Genomic DNA, 21328 nt, shown 5'->3' with positions numbered 1-21328 from the left:
TCAATGTTGTTTTAACACTGCACAAATACCAGGGTGTCAAGGCCATCACTTCATTAGACAACAGGACTATTGATTATTAACTAGAGACTGGCTAAAATTGAAGTACCTGTACAATCTCCCCGTGCCAAAATATTATCGGTGAGCGAACAGATTACATAATCTGTCAACAACTGAAACTTTCTCAAAACTAAACAGAGGGTATGAGGAGCATTTCAAAGGCCATTTCACAATGAGCAATCTCCTTTATGTCCCCTAAGCTGCTGTTTTCCTATCTCCTAAAGCTGAAATAATTTTAGATTCATAACATTGCTTGAGTCCTGACCTTATGGTGTAAAAGCTCATTAAAAAGTGAGGGAGGGATTCCCTGGTGGCGCAGTGGTTGAGAGTCCGCCTGCCGATGCAGAGGACACAGGTTCGTGCCCCGGCTGGGAAGATCCCACATGCAGCGGAGCAGCTGGGCCCGTGAGCCATGGCCGCTGAGCCTGCGCGTCCGGAGCCTGTGCTCCACAACGGGAGAGGCCACAACAGTGAGAGGCCCGCGTACCGCAAAAAAAAGAAAAAAAAAGGAGGGAAAAGGGGATGAGAAAACTGCTAAGGTTTGAGTGGGAGCAGAGGGGAAAGAAAGGAAGAAAGAGGTTACAGGTGTGAAGGGAAACAATTAAGGACAATTTGTCCCCTACATTTGTCTGATCTTCCTATTCCTGCCTTTTAAAAAATAGTAAATGTTTTCTAAATGTCACAGGGCTAAAGGAAACCACATAGTTTTCCTTTCCTGTCCAGAGATTTATTATTATTTAGCTGGCTCTGATTGTTTTTTACATGCAAATTTATCAGACGCCAATTCTCTTTGCCCTGAACTATGAGCTATGAAATTTGTACACTCTTATTGCAGGTATTAAAGGGGCCTCTCTATCCTAGAGTTACATATTTGGACTTTAAGGCAATTTCCCCATCATGTCTGCTTTAATTGGACCATGCTTCCTAATCAGCATAATTTCCCCCTTGACCAGACCTTTCTGTGTGCACATTTAGAAAAAAGGAAGTGGGTTAAAAGGAGGGCATTGGGAAAGGAAAAAAAAAAAAAAAAAAACGCCTGTTCAAAACAGTGATTTGAACACCTCCTAATGGAGCTCTAAGAACTCATCCTAAGTAAAGCAAATGGCATGAGGCATGTGGAAAACTGATTAGCGAGGACCAAAGCAGACGTTTATTGCCCAGAGGTAGAAAGTCCACTAATCTTCCTGTTAAACCTCTGTTTTCATTTCCTTCTCAACTAAGCTCACTATGGACCAAATTCATCACCTCTCTTAAGTTTCCAATTGCTACTGAAATCAAAGACACCAAGGGAATAGTTAATGGAATCTCATGTGACTTTATCTCCCCCATTCCTCTCCAAATTCCCAAAGATCATTTTGAAGTGCTGAAATGTCAGGATCTTGGCCCTTTACAACTTTTGCTTTCCAGAAGTAGCCTTAGGAACCCCACATCATGGTTTGAGACCATTAGCAGTGGTCTTGAAGAAGGGAGATGTGACTGACTTCAGTGAATTGTTGACCACACAGAGAAGAAATCTATAACCAATTGCAACACGAGGATATAATAGGAGCCTTCAAGGTCATGAGATTAAGACCTGGGCCGAGCAATTTTTTGGTGTTGGACTGGTATGGAGGAGCCTTTTTCATAAGTGAGAGACCCTAAAAATGCAAATCTTAAAAAAGGCCATCAAAGCTGGAACAATTTGAGCAACAAAATAAGTAGCCATATTAGATTATAACTCAAAGTATAAAATAAATATATACGAGCCAGTATTGCTATAAATAAATGAAGGAATAAATAAATGAGAAGAGAGAAACCTTCCTCACAGAAGAATTTTTATAATTTACATAGATACTCTTCCCTCCAGAAGGTGGTTCTTAATGCCCTCTCCCCACTATCCCCCACTTTCCCTGCCCTTGAATTGGACTGGATTTAGTGACCTTCTTCACAAGAATAGAGTGTACAGGGGAGGAGTGGGGAGTAAGTTTACAGTGGACAAATTTGCCAAACATTACCTGGGCCAGATGATCAAGATCAATGTCACCAGTGATCAGTTATGTTGATAACATGTGTCCCTGATAGGATGTGACAAGAAGAGCACTTCACCTTTGTGGTATCCTTCCCTAAAAGTTATAACCCCAGTCTACTCAGAAGAAAAACATCAGACAAACCCAAATTAAGGGACATTCTACAAAATAACTGACCAGTAATCTCCAAAAGTATCAAGGTCGTGAAAACAAAGAAAGACTGAGAAACTGTCACAGACCAGAGGAGACTAAGATGTGACATGTAAATGCAATGTAGTATCCTGAATTTGATCTTGGAATGGAAAAAGGACATTTGTAGAAAAACTAGTGAAATCTAAATAAAGTCTGAAGTTTAATTGATGGTAATATATCAACGTTACTTTCTTAACTTTAACAAATGAACCCTGGTATGTAGAATGTGAACATTAGGGGAAGCTGGGTGAGGGGTATATGGGAACTCTCTTCATTCTCTTTGCAACTTTTCTGTATGTCTAAAATTATTCCAAAGTAAAAAGTTTATTTAAAAAAATCTAAAAATATCCTCTAATGATGACGAGCTAGAATTTTCTCCATTGTGTAAAGAAAAGAAATAGAATAGAAAAGAAATAAAAATATAAAGAATACCATGAAAGGATGACAATCCCTTTGTACAAAACAGAACAAAACAAAACAAATATATATACACTCACATGTATATACATACATAAATGTATATATACAAGATATAGACACACACATATATAGATAGGTGATAAATACATAGATACATAGATCAATACCATCATGCCATTCTACTATCATTCATTCATTTATCATACTATTCATTCACTCACTATTATTCACTCATTGCTATTTTGAAATAGTAACTGCCGCATGTGAGGCACTTTGCTATGAGCTGGGAATTCAACTATGGACAAGATGAATATGGACCCCCCAGGGAGCTCTTATATAAGGTCATTCATTTGTGTTCCAAAACCTTAAAATCTTCAAGGATTTCATGTATCCCTCAAAAGTATTAGGGTTTTTTTTTTAAGTAAAATTCTTGGGTTCCAAATACAGATATACCACTTATTCAGTCTATGTTTCTGAGCAAGATTTTTAACATCTACCTGTAACTCTGTTTTCTAGTATATAAAAATGTGGATTATAATAATTACTATCTCCCAAAGCTGTCTTAAGGGTAAAATAAATCCTCACATATATTATAAATTGTTATGCAAGTGTTACGTATAACTCAAAGAACAATTACTGTGCTATCTAGCAGGATCCATTAGGAAGAGGAACCATGGTAGAATGAGGAATCAGAGGGGAGGATGAAGTTCTGACTTTGGCCATGGGAAGCTACCAAGAAAAAACCTTCTCTACTTCAGAATCTTTCCTGGAGTCAGCTCTGGAACTGAACATGTAGATGTCCAGAAGAAAAGAACAAAACAATCTTGTGAAGTAAGTAAAAGTAACACATTGTTAGCCCCATAAATGGATGAGGTACCTGAGGTCAAAAGGTATTGAATAACTTGCTCAAAATTCCACACCGAGCCAGAGACTCACGAAAATTAAGAATTTAGTCCCCTTGGTGTTGCGTATTAGCACAAAGATTTTTGCCATTTAGCCCACCCTTTGTGTTTATGCCGACCTCATCAAGACTCAAGATCTAAAACTGCTACTTGGATTTATCAATGCCTGTGATTGGGAGGTTTGTGTATGATTGTTTTGCCAGATGACATTCCAAGGCCCTCACATTGCTATTCCTCAGTGTATTCCTAGTTTGCTATAAAGTTCCTCACTGCTTGCTCATGCTCTGTTTTATCATCTCTAACCCCATATCCCTGGCTACCCATGAGAAGCTTCTACTGCAAGCTGTATGCCAGTCCTCACTCTTCCCTTCCCTGTGTTGTATGATACAATTAATTTATGATGTACACTTGTATTTTAATGTTATATTTGTAACTGTACATATGCCCAAAGGCTTTAGCAGGAGTTACATTTTTATATCTTGAAAAAAATACATGTTCAAAACATCAGTGTTTGAAAAGCAAGAAAATTCCTTTAGTAGTTTTCTTCTTTTTGCAGGACAAGACTAAAGTCAAAGTTTTCCCTAGGCTACTTTATAAAGCATTAGATCAATTCGAAAAGTTTTTGTCTTTAATGAAAAATATTCTAGAGGTTCTGCTAACTATTCTTTTGCACCCATGGCACATAGGTGATAGTCGCTTTCAAGTCAACATTTCAAGTCCATGATTATTTATTGAGTTCTAAGTTCTTGAGGTTAAAAGAAAAAGAATGAGTTTTATTCCTCAAAAAGCTTACTATCTAGTGAAGATAGAAAACAAAACAAACAGGAAACAATAGAATAATTTTGTATTAGGTGTACATATAAGTTGCTATTGAGGTTTATTTCAGCTGGGGTGTTGGGGAGAAATTCATGAGGGGAAAAAAAAGTGGAGAAGGAGAAGATATCTTTGAGCTGGATCTTGGAAGATATGTATGGGTTTAATAGGAGAACAAGATGAAGTATATATCTAAGCAGAGACAATCGTATGAGCACTCACCCAGAAAAATTTAGGATATCAGGAAACGCATAGATTTAAGGAAACTGACACCAATGATCTCAGCTGTCTCCAGCACCTAAGCGGTGCTGAGGAATTGCAAGAGAATACCCAGAAACCTCTGGCAAAACTTTAGCTTTGCCATCTGCCCTACTCTGACACCTACCCAGTGCTACCCAGAAGCAGCGATGGTTTCTGATTCTCTTTTGCCTTCCATCTCCTGTGCAAGTGTCTTTCACTGTTGGAACGAAAGCAGATTTCTGCTGGCAGAGATTCTAAGAAATTTAGTTCTTATGCTTCAAAGCCCCTGCAACACTGATAGTGCATAGAAGATGGGAAATGGTATTGAGCTGCCAGCAGACAGTCTGGTGCATTGTGTAAGGAAAGTCCAGATCTAGGGCAAATATTATTTAAATGTCATCCACTGTAATATTTGCAGTTCTCAGACATACTGGAAAAACAAAACAACAAATAAAGAAAGAGGACTAGTTTCCAAGAACTCTTGAACTCTGCTCTACCCTTTTCTAATTCCCCAAAGTTTCCCCCAGTTCAGGTGTACCAAAAATCAGTAAGCCAAACCCTGTCCACTCATTGGGTCTTCTGAATCCAGTTCCCACTAACTCAATCTCTAAAATTACTCATGATGATTCATGAGACTTTTGAAGATTTGAAAGACACAGAAAATGTTTAGTTTTGCCATACTGAAATGGGATTAGGTATTTAAGGATAAATCTTCTCATGAGAATGACTGTGCATTACAATGGAATTTTTTGCGAACTTCTTAAACACATAGGACAGTGCCATCAAATACTGCACTCTAACCATTTACACAAATACACGTACACAGATACTACCTTCGTATATCCTTCTGTTGCTTCCCCTTGCTCTTAGGATGGAGTCCAGAACTGTAAATAATGTCTACTAGGCACCGCATGTTATGGCCCTTGACTACCTCTCCAGGTTCATCTCATATCCCTCTGCTCCCCACAAGGAGCTCTGAGTCCCCTCTGCCTTCATTCAGTCCTTCCTTGCAGAGGCCTTTCTTCATCTTCCAGGGATGTCTTTGCCCGCACCTCCTCTCTTGCCTTCTCCTATTCATCTCTCCAGTGCCAGTTTACATGGCACTCTCCCTGTGAGTCTCCCTTGCTCATCAGCCTAAAGCTCCCATCATTCCCCCATCATGTTCTATGCTTTTTCTATACAGAATTTACCTAGTGTAATCACATAATTATGTGCATAATTTATTGTTAATTATGTGTTGTATTTCTGTCTCTTCCAGTAAATTTTATAAAGGCTATGAATTCCATTTGTCTTGTTTATAATTGTGTCTTCAGGGTCTACCACAGAGTCTGTTATAGCAGGCATTCAATAACTATTTGTTAGAACAAAGACATAAAGAAGAAGGAAGGAAGGAAGGAAGGGAGGGAGGGAGGAAGGAAAGAAGGAAATGAAGGGAAGAAGAAAGAAAGAAAGATTAGCACTTCTGTCACCTATCACCATTCTGCACAATGGCTACCCTTTTGTAAAAAAAAAAAAAAAACTGGGTGGGGGGGCATTATTTCCGTTTCATTTTCCCTTAATCTACAAGAACACTAGAAACTAGTGAGTTCTTTTATTTCAATCTGTTTAAAAAAGAACGACAAGTTTCAACAAAAGAAAAACGACAAGAAGCCACATCTATGGGCTCTGGATCAGACTCTGCCATTGGATGAGCTCTGGGAGGTCTGGCATCTGGTCCAGGAATAAGAAGGCTTTTTGAACAGCCACAACACCCTCTTTGCTTGCAACTTCTGATCTGTGGCAGCTGCATCTTCAGAGTGGCAGTAAACCAAAAATGGGTGAAATTAGCAGGAAAACACAGTTATTTTCATGTTATAATCTAAAATAGGCCACGGGATGGTGGGAAGGAAGGAACAGTGTGATCCAAAATTACAGTAGACTGTAGCCAGAAGTTGAGCTGCTTCATTTCAAACGTGTTGTCAATAGGTGATTGTCAGACAGCTTGTGCTTTTATATGTAAGCTAAATCAGAGGTCCAAATGCAAAAGCCAGCACTCAGGGACATCATTTGGCTTTTAAATGCTCCCTGGGGAACCCAGAGCCCTTAAAGCAATGAATGGATTACAATGAAGCATAAATACGGTATTTTCATTTCTGACAGATATAACCTTATTCTAAAATGGCCTGTTATTTAAAAGAAAGTTATATCCATTTTTAGCAGCCCAACATTGAAATTTCAAGAGTTAAGAACCCCCTCAGCTTGAACAAACTCATAAACATATGAAAATTAATTTTGTATTATCCCTTGAAGCTTTACACTTAGCAAGACAAGCAGCAAAATTGGCACTGTCGTTCAGTTATTCCATCGACTGAAAAGGAAAGAGGACAATTAGGGATGTGGCAACTTTTCCACTCCTTTTTCTGTCCCTCAGCAGCTGAATGGCATCATTGTGCAGCAGCAACTTAACTAACAAACAGAGATGATCCATGCATTGGGCAATCTCACAAGATCAGGTTCAATAGCCAAGTTTAGGAATTTTGCTGGGAGAAGCCACACACACACACACACACACACACGGCATCTAGCAAAGAAACCATTAAAAAGTTGCCTGAATAGATGTAAAACACAGAGGTGAAAAGTATGGTCTCTGAAGCCAAACTGCCTATGTTTGCATCCCTGGCTCTGCTACTTCACAAGAGTGCAACTCTAAGCAAGTCATTTATACCTCTGTACCTCAAGTTTCTCATCTGTAAAATAAGATTAACACTATTATCTTTCCTAATGATTGTTGTGAGGCTTAAATGAGCGAGTGAATATGAAGTGGTTATGACAGTCACCTGAAGCATAGGAAAGCATAGATAAATGGTACTATTGTGTTGACAGAACTTTCCTAAGAAACTGTTCTAACACTTGGACTTCTCCTCCAAAACAAACATATTCATGAGTACCTTTGGGTATCTTCATTCACTGCTAAGTACTATATACTTTTGTAATTATGCCCTGAATGACAATAATTCTGTGTTTATGATGCTGAGTCACACATAAGTGTTCATCTAAGGCACTTTCTGTAAAGGGCTAGAGAATAAATATTTTAGGCTTTGCAACTACGTAAGTCTGTTGTTGTGTAAAAACAGCTATAGGGCTTCCCTGGCGGCGCAGTGGTTGAGAGTCCGCCTGCCGATGCAGGGGACACGGGTTCGTGCCCCAGTCCGGGAAGATCCCACATGCCGTGGAGCGGCTGGGCCCGTGAGCCATGGCCGCTGAGCCTGCACGTCTGGAGCCTGTGCTCCGCAACGGGAGAGGCCACAGCAGTGAGAGGTCCACGTACCACAAAAAAACAAAAATCAAACAAAAAAACAGCTATAGACAATACTTAACAAATGAGCCTGGTGTGTTCCAATAAAACTTTACTTACAAATACTGGAGGTGGGCTAGACTTGGCCCCCAGGCTGTAGTTTGCCTACTCCTGATCTAATGGATCGATCATTCAACTAAGAAACCTTTGCATAAGTAGTTTCCTAAATGAAAGGATTTAGAAAAGTAGAATTCAAATTTCTTTAGTTAATTAACCCAGGGCTTCACAAGGCTTTCTGTACATGTGAGTGAAGTCCTTCCTGACATCATATTTAAATCCTCCTGAGGCATTTAAGAAGCCTCAGTTTCCTCACAAATTTGCAAAGGAAATTTCAGACTGATACCAGTTTACCTGTTAATAAATGTTTACTCTGCAGCAGTCAATGTTTCAAAGGCATTATGGATTACTTAATAATGTTAACGGCAAATTCCAACATCAACACTTTCAGAATGTACCTACATTCTGCTCACATCTCCTCACCTCCTCCAGTACCACTGTGATCCCAGACACCTTCATCCCTGATCTGGTTTCGTAGGTGTAGCCCTTAACTGTCCTCCGTGTTTTTACCTTTGCTTCCTATGGTCCATCGAAACTTAGCAGTCAGGGTGTTCCTTATAGAATGTGTCAGATGATGTCGTTCTTCAGCTTGAAACCCTTCCACAACTCTCCTTTTCACTCACAGTAAAAGCCAAACTCCTGATGGTAGCCTGTGAGACTGTCAAGCTGGCTCTTATCTTCTCTCTGGCCTCATCTCACACTATCGTCACCCTCTGCTTACTCTGAGTCTCCTGCCCAAGGGTTTTGAGCCACATGTGGCCTTTCCTAGACCACATGACGTGAGCCTCCCATCTTCACGTGTTTGCTCAAATAATATCTTCCAAGTAAGCCTACCTTGACTATTCTATTTCAAAATGCACCCCTACCTGTCACCTTCCTTATCCTTTTTCTCTACTTCTTTTTTCTCTATACCTCTTGTTATCTATTTATTTGTTTTTTGTATAGTGTGTCTGCTTCTACCCACTAGAATGAAAGCTAAAGGGGGTAGGGACTTCTGTTCACTTCTGTGTCTCCAGCACCTAAAATAATTGGTGCCACGTGGTAGGTACCTCACAAATACTTGTTGAATGAATGACTCTATGAGACCCCTTCCCATATTCCAGGGGTGGTTATTAGTGCTTTAAACGTATAAAAGTGCTTTAACCCTCACAACCTTGTGAGTGGCTGCTATTATAATCAACATTCTCAAATGAAACTGAACTATTGAAAGATTAAATGATTTGCCCCAAATCACATGACAAGTGGTGGAGGAATGCACTTGAATGTAGGCCATTTAGCCCCAGTGTCTGTGCCCCCAACCACCATGTTCTCCTCCCCTTATTTATCCTCTGTTCTCCTGAATGAGGGACTATAATTATCTGGTGTTACAGGTAAGGAAAGTGAAGCTTATAGACATTAAGTAACTTGCTCAAGGTCACAAAGCCTGGATATTAGGAGGCTCAGATTCAAAACTGTTAGCCTATCTCAAAAATTGAAAATATTAATCATATTTTTGAATGCTATGAGATGTGATGGGCTTTGACAAAGGAAGGCTGATAAAATTTTACAATCATGCAACCGTTCACACAGTGATGGGTAAGGCAAACATCTAGAAATCACTTTTCTAACATCTCACTGAATGTGGCCAGTTCTCTGGAGGTTCTTTCAGAATTCAGGGAGTTGTCAGACAACCCCAAATAAGCCTGGGTACAGATATTGTTATCATCTTCACTCCATTAAGGAAAAAGAAGGACACAATGGTACCATCTTTGTACAAGGTGATACAGCTGTCTATAAGAAAGGAGAAAATAAGTCTAAGGACTTAACATTTCAAATTTGGCCAAGGAGCTCATTCTGATGCTCCCAAATTAAATTCCAACCACCTAAGTTCAGATATACACTAGCTGGGACTCAAGAAGGACTCAAAGATGGTGACAACGTGCAGGGAAAAATGAATAACTCCACTTGGAACACAAATGAAAGCAGTTCCTACCACTGAGCACATGTTGAGTCAGGACCTCTTTTACTTGAAGGGAAATGACTGAACAAATATCAGAAGCAGGAGCAATGGTTGAACTAGACTCTGCTCATCAGAAGCAACGACGGGCTGAGCAAATCCAAAGGTGACAAACACACAGGAACAGTTGTTTTGATTCGGAAAAACATAAAAAAGAAGGGACCATCAGGAAATTCTAATTTCTAAAAGGACATGGATAAGCACAAATGCTTTATTTTATATTTTATAAAAAAAAATTAGGTACAAAAGGAGGCTATACATACTAAGGATGTGTTCTTGCTTGCATTTTAAAGCAGTTAAAATTGCAACAATGCATCACAAAAGACCTGGAATTTTAATAATTTGGAGAGGGCTTCTGATGCACGAAGGCAAGGGGAGGGATTAGATTCTTGATATCCAGTTTTCATCACACCAGGAATCTCATATTAATGTTTGTTAGGAAAAGGAATCCACCATAATTCCTGCAGCCTTAATGTTGAACAGAAATGTCAATATGTTTTATTCAACCTTTTATTTTTCTTCATAAGGTAAAATCTGGCCCCTATATCTCAGTGTATAATAACCCTCAAAAAGTCTAAAGAAAGACAAAAATTTATACTTTGATAATTGCTAAGATCCTATCATTATTCAGAATGAACAACTACAACTACAAAAATATTTTATGTACCTATGTGTGTCTGTACGTGTCTGTGTATATAGTGTGTGTGTATAAACACACAAATCTTTTAAAACATTTCTCAAAAGGTTAAGGAAATAAAATACTATAAGAAAAATCTAATATTATTTTAAATGTTATATGTAGAAGAACATTTTAAGCTGGTTCCACTGTGTATAGATATATATACGTCTGTACACAATTAGGATACGTATAATAAAAAGCAATCACAAAATCTCAGAAACTCGACAATGATGAAGGGAAATAATTTGATTAGAGAAGGTAACCTTTGAGGCTAAAGAAAGTTACATAAAATCCTCAAAGCTGAACTCAACACCTGTGGGTTGGAGGGGAGGAAAAGAAATGAGATTTTTAAAATATTTTACTAAAGATTCATAATTCAGAATGTTGCTCTGGAACCGTTCAAAAAATATGGGCCACATCTTTACTATTATCTACAGCCACAGCCATGTGTGCATGTGTACACACAGATACACACACACACACACACACACACACACACACACTCACACATACAACCCTAAATGGAATTTGTCACTATAGGATATTTAAAAGCCAGACTTGCTGCATTTAAAATGTATGGAATTTATTTTTAAATGAGCCATATCTGAATTCAATGCCTTATATTTTGAGTTTTAATTCCAATCATGCTAATTTTAAGTCACAAACATATATCTGCCGGTAATGAAGGTTGTTTAATTAGGTCCAGATAAAATAGCTCCAATTCTGTTTTTGATCCACCTGTCAAAGCAAATCAGTCTTTTACATGGCTAAAAAAAACCAAATTAGACTAGCTGATGACTTTTTGAATATTCAAGTAGACACACTGAGGATAAATCCAAATAGAACTTGTGACTGAACAAAAGCCTGAAATGTGACCTCAGAGATGAAGATACCGTATTTGGCCAAAAGCAGATTTGCAGGCAGGTTCTCCCAGTATTATGAAGTCAAGGACGGGGTGCTAAAAAGTAATGGAAGGATAACAAAAATGAAGCAAGCACTACAAGAAATCAAACTGAGCAATGCACCAGGTCAAACCAGTGCAAAATAAACACAAACTGATGAAGTTGTTACAGCGGGGGTCGGTTTAACATTCCTTCTGCCAAGGACATTTCAAAACAAGTGACATCCTAGCTCATGGAGTATGCATTACCCAGAGTTACATATAAACTATTTTCAAGGCTACTAAAGATAGAAACACTGTCTTCCTTACAAGTCTAGTATGAATAGTTTCAGAGTATTCTAGTCTTACAGGTCTAGTTTACTTGTGTATAAAGCACTATACATTTGGGGACAGATCCATGGAAGCAGAGGGGTAAAGTGTTTTGAAACTGGCACAGTGGCCATGTGAACAGGGTAGATGGGAGGATGCAGAGGGGAGGAGAGAAAGAATAACCAGAAATCTAAACCTGTGGAGTCTGACTAGTAGTTGCTTCTACATAAGACCCTCAGAGCATTCTATCCTGAGCACAGATGTGAGATGGTATCAGTAGTCAAGGCTCCAGACGTATAGCTCTCCTCCTAATTCCTCACTACTGCATCCAGAAAAGAGACTCATGCTCAGCTCTCTCATTCCCAAAGTGCTTCAAACAAGAGACACAAAGTTAAAAATAATAATCTATGGTGTAAACATTTCACAGAAGATATATAGATTATATATATACACTCTTCTTATTTTATTATATTATATATATATAATTACTTGTTATATACAGTAATTATATATATATGTGTATATATATATATATATATATATATATGCTGCATATAATTTAATGGGGAAAAGATAAAAAAACAATAGAATAGTTGAACATTCATTTGAAATAAAATCAGTCTCCATCCTTACCTTACACCATACACAAAAGTAACTCAAAATGGATAATAGACCTAAATGTAAAAAATGAAACTAAAATTTTATTAAATAAAATTTTCAGATTAGTGTAGGACAAAAAAATCTTCCCTGGGGTACGTAAAGATTTCTTAGATCAAGACACCAAACCTTTGAGTCATAGAAGAAAATATTGATAAATTGGTCTTCAAAGTAAAAGTCTTTGCTCTTCTAAACATATTAAGAAAATAAAATACAAGGTACAGACAAAAAATTTTTTGCTTTATCTATAGCTGACAAATAAGAAAAACAACTTAGTTATAAAAATGGGCAAAAGATTTGAATAAGCACGTCACAAAAGTTGATTGTACAAATGGCTAATAAGCACATGGAAAGAAGTTTATCATCATTAAGTCATCAGGGAAATATGCAAATTAAAACCACAATGAAATACCACTATACACACACTAGAATGGTTAAAATTAAAGAGACTGACAAAACCAAGTCTTGGCAAGGGTGTGAAGTAGTTGACATTTTCATATATTGCTGCTATAAAGTGATACAAACAGAACAGTTTGACAGCTTTATTTTTTTTAATATAAAGTTATTTATTTATTTATTTTGGCTGCATTGGGTCTCCGTTGCTGTGTGCAGGCTTTCTCTAGCTGCAGTGAGCAGGGGCTACTCTTCATTGCGGTGTGCCGGCTTCTCATTGTGGTGGCTTGTTGTGGAGCACAGGCTCTAGGCATATGGGCTTTAGTAGTTGTGGCTCACGGGCTCTAGAGCGCAGGCTCAGTAGTTGTGGTGCATGGGCTTAGTTGCTCCATGGCCTGTGGGATCTTCCCGGACCAGGGCTTGAACTTGTGTCCCCTGCATTGGAAGGCGGATTCTTAACCACTGTGCCACCAGGGAAGTCCTTGACAGCTTCTTACATTAAAAACACACTTACCATATGACCCAGTAAATCTATCCAAATCCATTTCACCCCTGACTTCAGCCATGCTTAAGTTACTTGACCCAGAAACTAGAAAAAAACCTAAGTATCTATCAACAGAATATTGCCTGGGAAGGAGCACAGAGTAATGTTCTCAAAGATGGAAATTTTCTATATCTTGAGTGTGTTAAATTTGTCAAAAACTATTGAAATATACATTTAAATCGGTAATTTTATTATATATAAATTATACCTCAATAAAGTTGATTTTAAATTGGAATTGAAAAACTCTTTAGAAAACACCTGTTGTAACCCTTTAATATAATAGGTGAAGGGTGAAGAGAAAGGAACTTTGTCCAGCTGAGTCAGACAGCTGATAGAGCTAGTAGAAGTCAACCAAAAATCCCACCTCCTAAATCCCAGCCAAGCACCCTCTCTGTGCAACTGCTACCTTTTCACTGAACAAAAGAATTAATTTAAATGGAATATAGCTTAAAATGGCCTGGAGATTTGGAATTTTAATTCCTTGAAAGTTAGATTTTGTGAGGGTGACGATGATGATCATGACAGTAAAGATGATTTTGCTTCTTCAGGGTCCATTCTCTCTTTTCTAAGAAATAAACCCCAGTTTCCATTCATTGGTCCCTGCTGCTCTCCATCCATGTATTCTGGGCACTGAACCCCAGCTCCTGTTCGAAGGGACAGCATATGACCCAGGTCTTAGGCTGTCATTTCAATACAGTTGCCACTAGCCACGTGTGGTTACTCGAAACATGGCTGATTTAAATTGAGCTGTTCTATAAGTATAAAATACAATCTTTTACATTCTCTTTTTGGTAAAAAGAAAAAAAGAATGTAAAATAGATATTAATAAATTTTATATTGATTATATGTTAAAATAATAATATTTAGGATATATGATTGAATAAAATGTACTATCAAATTAAGTTCACCTGTTTTTTTTAACATCTCTATAGAAAAATTTAAATTACATATGCAGTTCACATTTGTGGTTAGCATTATATTTCTGTTTGGAAGTGCTGGATTAGACAGCTATTGTATCCATAACTTTTACTGTATGGGTTTTAGAAAGGCATATGTCAGGTTATAGCAGAACTGACTGTACTTAATCCAGTAAGTTATCATACCTTAGTCAGTTGTGTTGGATTATTTGTGACTTGCACTTTAAAGTGTCCTACATATTACTGTTCCCAAACTAAGTGTAAATCAAAATATCGAACTACATTGTATAAACCGTAGTAGAGTTCTCAGGCACTTTCACGTTCATTATCTCTTATTTTATCAGGTAGTTATTATTACTATAAGGAAGCTGGGGTTCAAAGACGTTAAGTGAGCTGACCAAGGTCAAGCTAAGAAACTGACAGAGCTGAGTTGCTAAACTTAGGTTTTGTCTGAATTTCAGACCCCAATTCTTTCCCCTTTGGTACCACACTGCACTGATCCACCTAGAATGTTACCTTTTGAAGTTGAAGGTAACAGAATCAATGTAAATGGAAGTGACTTGCCATTTGTGGCTCCCTGTCCAGGAACTACTCCACCTAAAAGGTGATTTGCAATGTGTCTCTGATGTTAATATGCATTCCTATTGTTATTAGGCCATATAAAGCGACTGGCGACTACTTAAAATACGGTCAGAGAAACACTATTCTATAACATAAGAAACAGAAATTAAGAGATGGTTTGTTGGTGAAATGACCAAGGTTTCTTTGGAAGTTTCTGATAACAATGTAAAAAAGTGGAAGGTTAAATAATAAAGAGTTTAATACCTCTTCAGGGCTGTCCAGTGGAGAATTAGAGTCTGTACATCGGGCCCAAGAATTCAAGCCACCAGGCAGATATTTTCTACAGATTAAAGGACCAGGAATAATTCTGTGGGTCAACAATAGCCTTGGAGACCTCATTCTATGGTCTCCAAGCTTCTCAGATTGTTTATTTGGTTTCCTAGATGCCATGACTCAGATATAAATAACATTTCATAGAGGTATAACTTAAAAGGCATATTTTTGAAGGAAAATAAGTAATTCTACATTCTGTATTGTGTATTAATTGAAACTAATTCCCTGGAGCATGAATATCCCATAAAGAGTGATGATACTGACATTTTGAATATGTAACACAGAGTACTAGGCCCCAATTCTCTACCAAAAATGCACACACCCTATAAATTTAGCCTAAAAATGACAGAGCAGATTACTCTCCTCTTGGCCCTTCCAATAAAAGAAAGTGCAATACTGTAGTTCCCCCTGATCCATGAAGGATGTATTCCATGACCCACAGTGGATACCTGAAATTGTAAGTAGTACTAAACACTATATACACTGTGTTTTTTCCTGTACATACATGCTGACGATAAATTTTAATTTATAAATTAGGCACAGTATGAGAATATCCAAATTGCCAGCATCACTACTCTTGCACTCTGGGGTCATTATTAAGTGAAATAAGGGTTACTTGAACACAAGCACTCTGATACCCAGTCAATCTAATAGCCAAGGGCTACTAAGAGACTAATGGGAAGGATACCCTGGACAAAGGGATGATTCACATCCCAAGTGGAACAGAGCTGGCTGCAGGACATTTCATTACACTATTCAGAACGGCCACACAATTTATAATGTATGAATTGTGTATTTCTGGAGCTTTCCATTTAATATTTTCAGACCACAGTTGACCACAGGTAACTGAAACAGCAAGAAGTGAATTCATGGGTAAGGGAGACAACGGTAATTATGGTGACATATGTCCCCAGTATACCAGAATGGTCCTGATTTCAAAATCATTTATCATTGTTCCCATGAGAAAACACCTTATGCCCTGATTAAAATATATGTCCTGGTTTTTAGTTATAAAAACCTAAGTTTTATAAACCCAAGCTCAAATCCTCATCCTCACAGAGATTACAGTCTAGTGGGGAACTGAGGAAAGTACATGTACCAAAGGAATAGAAGGCAAGGGAATTTGCATTAACTGCCACATGTAGAGGATTCTCTTATGAGCATGTGCCAACAGTTGCCCAGCTTATTCTATTCTCTTCAGGCTGGAACCCAGAGGGGTCACAGGTGGGAACATTTCCTAGCAGGCATCTGGGCAAGCAGGGATAGTTGCTTAACCTCTCTGTGTCTCAGTCACCCATCTAAAGAATAAGTATAATCACACCAGTTTCACAAGGATGTTGTCGAAATTATATGTGTGCATGTAAGCACTTAAGACAGAGCTAGGCACAGAGTAAGTGCTCTGCCATTGGCAGCCAACAACAGCAACTCTCGTTACTACTCTCTCTCCAGTGGGACTTAACTTCACACTATAAGGAAAGGAAGACTTATTTCTTGCTCTTTAAAAAACAGACAAGGGAACAAAAGCTTTACTTTTCTTCTATGTAGGTCCAGGAATCTTTGGACTGAAATTCTCTAAGGTGAGTGACATTAGCTTTGACTCAGCCCCCGGCCCCCAGCATGGGAGAGAAGCAGTAGCAAGACTAAAAAGTTGTGAGCCAGTAATTTTACCTCAAATATGGCTTTAAAGCTTCCTTTCCAACTCAGTTTTCTCTAATAAAAGTTGCTGTATAAGCAAAAATATTATTAGTATTAATAAAAATATTTCAGCCGTGCTGCTTCTTGCATCATATGTAATTCATTAGCAGCAGCTCATAGGCGAGGCAAAATTTTCATGTCAAATAATGTTTTATGGGTCTTTAGAATATTTTTACTCACTGGGGGTCCCCAGATCATGATGAGAACTCACTAGGAGGGAAGACAGACAGAGGAGGCTTTTTGAAGCCCTTTCTTTTTCTGATTTGCTTGGGGAAAAGGTTAGTTTCTACTTCTTGTTCAGCAGCCACAGTGCCAGGAAGTTTAGGTGCTCCTCCAAAGGGCGCCTGTTGTATTGTTCATGGAAATAGGATTTATATCGATGTTAACTCAAAACAAGAAATTAAATATAAAAAGGTTAGTGAAAGGTTTCAGTCATGATTACAGTCACCATGATCAATCAAAGGCCATAGAAATGGCCGTTTTACAATTAAAATATCCCAACGCATTATTATTTATCGCTATTGCCTTATTGCAGCAGCAGGCCACAATTAGTCATATTAAATCAGCGGTCCCCAACCTTTTTGGCACCAAGGACTGGTTTCGTGGAAGACAATTTTTCCATGGGGGGTGGGGGCAGCAGTGAGAGGGATGGTTCAGGCAGTAATGGGAGCGATGGGAAGCGCAGACGAAGCTCGCTCGTTCACTCACGGCTCCCCTCTGGCTGTGCGGCCTGGTTCCTAACAGGCCACAGACCAGTCCCAGTCCAAGGCCCGGAGGGACCCCTATAAATCACCCTGATGAGCTAAATTATGAGATTCCCTTTTGTCATATAAGATGGCTGTAGTATTGTTAAAGCTGACAAAAAGACATTTTTTCTGACATTGATTTAAAATACTCTTGTTTAAACGATCTCTTGGGCAGAGATTATAGAGAAAACCTAAGCAGGGAACTTCAGGAATTTTTTAAAAGCTCATTAGGTTTTAAGAGTAGATAGATACCTCCCATTCAAACGCATAACAGTGTTTTCATAAAGGTCTATCAAAAGATGTATTAACTGGGCCTTATGCCTGGTAGTCATTCCTTCATTCATTCATTTATTCATTCATTCATCAACCAGCTTGAGGGACTACTACATACCAGACACTCAGCTGGGCCCCAGAGCTGTAGCATCCATTGTCCTAACCTCATGCAACTTAGAGTCTAGCAAGCAAGAATGCCATTGCAATAGTAATTGCAAAAGTGGAGAATGATATGAAAGACAGTATTAAAGACCCCTAAAACTTACAGGAGTTTGGGTTGGGAGGGTGAAGAAAGGGCATTTCAATTGAGACCTGACAGAAAAGGAAGAGGAGTTGGACAGGTCGTGGGGAAATATTCAGGCAGAGAAAATAGCTTGAATTGATCACTGCTGTGTTGCTGGGACCTGGCACATTGTAGATACCTGATTAATATTTATGGAATAGATTAATGTCGACCATTATATTTCCAGAGATACTTGGCTTCATATACTCAGAGCCATGCCCTAGAGATTGATGGGCCCCCCAGGATAAGACCCACTCAGCTACCTCCTTTCCCTGCCCATAATCCTGCACAGATAAAACCTGACTAAGATGAAAATGCCAGATCGAGGGTAAAGAAAAAGAGAGATGTCATAAAAGAGCAACAGAGAATGTGTGTGAGGTAGGAGACAGGTGGAGAGGAAGGAACTTGGTGTTGAGAGTAGCCACTCTATAGGCCCACTTGACACTGGCGTTTGGCAGCCTGGTACAGCAAGTCCCCTACACACAAACCCTCAAATCGCGAACTTTCAAAGATGCTAACTTGCGTTCGAACGTCCAATCACGTAAGTTAGTTCACACGTCTGGTGTACACTGTCACATGCGTGCATCCTCTACAAGTGGTTGTGCTTTTGTGTACTTTACTGTACAGTCTTGTATAGAGTACAGTAGTACATATCTTTATTTCAAGCCCAGGATGTCCAGAAGCAAGTGTAAAAGCAGCGGTGATGTAGCTGGTACGTGAAGGTTGCAGCAGCGTTCAGAATGCAATCCAGTGCTACTGTGTTATCTATGATGAGAAAAAAAGAGCTACTACCCAGGCATCACTGGATCATTTTTTCAATAGGGTAGATAGAATTGAACCCAGCAAGGAACCAGAACCTGTGCCATCAGCGTCAGGCACAACGTCAGGCGAGTGAAATTGCAGCTTGCCCTCCGTCCCCTATTGCTGACGATCCTTCAGCTCTACCGCCTCCCACCTCCTCTCCCTCCTCCAGTCAGTAACTCTTCTTGACTGTTCACTCGATGCCAGCCCCTATATGCCAGCTGTTGTACTGTACTACTGTACTTTTCAAGGTACTGTACTGTAAGATTAAAAATGTTGTCTTTATTTTTGGTGTTTGTTTGTATGTATTATTTGTGTGAAAAGTATCATAAACCTATTACAGTACAGTACTAAATAGCTAGTTGTGTTAGTTGGGTACCTAGGCTAACTTTGTTGGACTTACGAGCAAATTGGACTTATGAACGTGCTCTCAGGATGGAACTCATTCGTATGTAGGGGACTAACTGTATATGTTTATCGGAGCTTGGGGGTTTTGTCTTCCCACTAAGAGAAATGCCACCTTCCTCTCTCAGTGATGTCTGATTTTTCAGCAATAAAGGACGTCACCTGTTTTGCTTCTCCCCTTCTCCAAAAGTCAGGACCCAGAGTCATCACTCTACTGGTCCACATGGTGGGATGAGGTCTGTGTATGCTCCATTCAATGGCAAATGAGCTCCTAGCCCCTTAGGTACAGGTTTACAATGAATGTGTCACTATGCAGTTTGCACCCTGCACAAAGGCTGTGAGTGGCAGCTGAAACAAGCCCAGACTCTTTCCAAGTTGAAGGCCCTGGTATTGTCTGTTCCCTCACAGAGATAGCACCTTTCCCTAATTTGTTCACCTGTAGATGATGCTGTTTTTAAACTCCCACAAGTCATCTTATAATCCAGTTGCATCCCTGTTCCTTTGTATTCCTCTTCCTCTTGGACGGTTGGATACATGGATATTAGTTTCATATTTGGCACTAATGTCTTCACTAAAAATAAAAAACAAAACAAACAAAAAAACTGATCGAAACCAAATGACTACATCAGCAAAATGGAAAAGTGGAGCAGGGCTATTCTGGGGATGTGGGTGATATTATCAAAATGGAGCCCTTTGTAGTCCTAGGTGCATGGTTATCATTTGTTCTTCTCCAACGTCCCTGTGTAGACTCAAAGGCATTATTGTAACACCATTGCCTCCATGACAAAGTACCACACAGCACTGGAAAGCTCTAATTTCCCAAGCCTAATACATAAAGACCATAGAAAGTGCAGAGTTAATGCCAACAATGTACATTCCTCAAACCAAACAACCACCAAGCCACCGAACGGAGGCATTTGAAGCTACAACACTTCCCAGGTGTAGGTTTCAAAGAGGAAAGAAAGAAGAATGAAATTTTGTTTACATATAGTTTACATATAGTAAAAAATTTAGTTTACATATAGTAAAAAATGTGAAAAATAACTTTTTTCTACTATGAACATACAGATAAAAATTGTTCAATAGCACAAATATAACATAGAAAGTAAAACTGTTTCTTAGTGTGTATGAATATAACATCAGGAAAATAAGTATCAAGACTAAGAGTAATCGCGTGTCCCATTTTGCCCCTGCTTTACCTGTTTCCGAGTGCATTCAAATACGATTCCCACTGAACCTCACGATAATCTTGTGAAGTTAGGCAAGCCAAACACTTTCATATTCATTTCATACCTAAATGAAGTAGTTCCTGGGAAACATTAGTGACTTGCCCAAAGTCACGTGGAGCTCAGACCAGAAATCAGGCAGCCTGACCCCAAGCTTTCATTGACAAAAATGCAGACTAGAAAATAAAGCTACGTGTCACTTGTATGTGTGATTTTATGAGGCCGTGGGGTTGCCGTGACAATTCCTGGCAGGACTATTTTTGTTATAAATTATTATAAGTATCCAACAGAAGAAAACCTGGTGGATGAGAGGTACCGACAACATGTGGCACTTAGCTGAACATATAATCAGAGGCTGCACCACTGCAGCGGCTCTGGATTATATCAACAGGCATGATGATGTTGCTAAAATTATGCACCCACAATTACCCCTCAAAGGTAGGTGATAAATGAATTAACTAAGTACTGGAAGCACAAACCTTCAAATATTAGAAATTGACTGCTGCAAAGCGTACAAGGACAACATATCAAGGAGTAGGCATTCCAGGCGATTAGTATGCTCTTTATTCATAACAATAATTTAGTAAT

Source organism: Leucopleurus acutus, assembly GCF_964270905.1.
Source record: "Leucopleurus acutus genome assembly, chromosome: 2".
Lineage (NCBI taxonomy): Eukaryota > Metazoa > Chordata > Mammalia > Artiodactyla > Delphinidae > Leucopleurus > Leucopleurus acutus.
The sequence above is the reverse complement of the archived record's forward strand: the minus strand, read 5'-3'. Positions refer to the sequence as shown.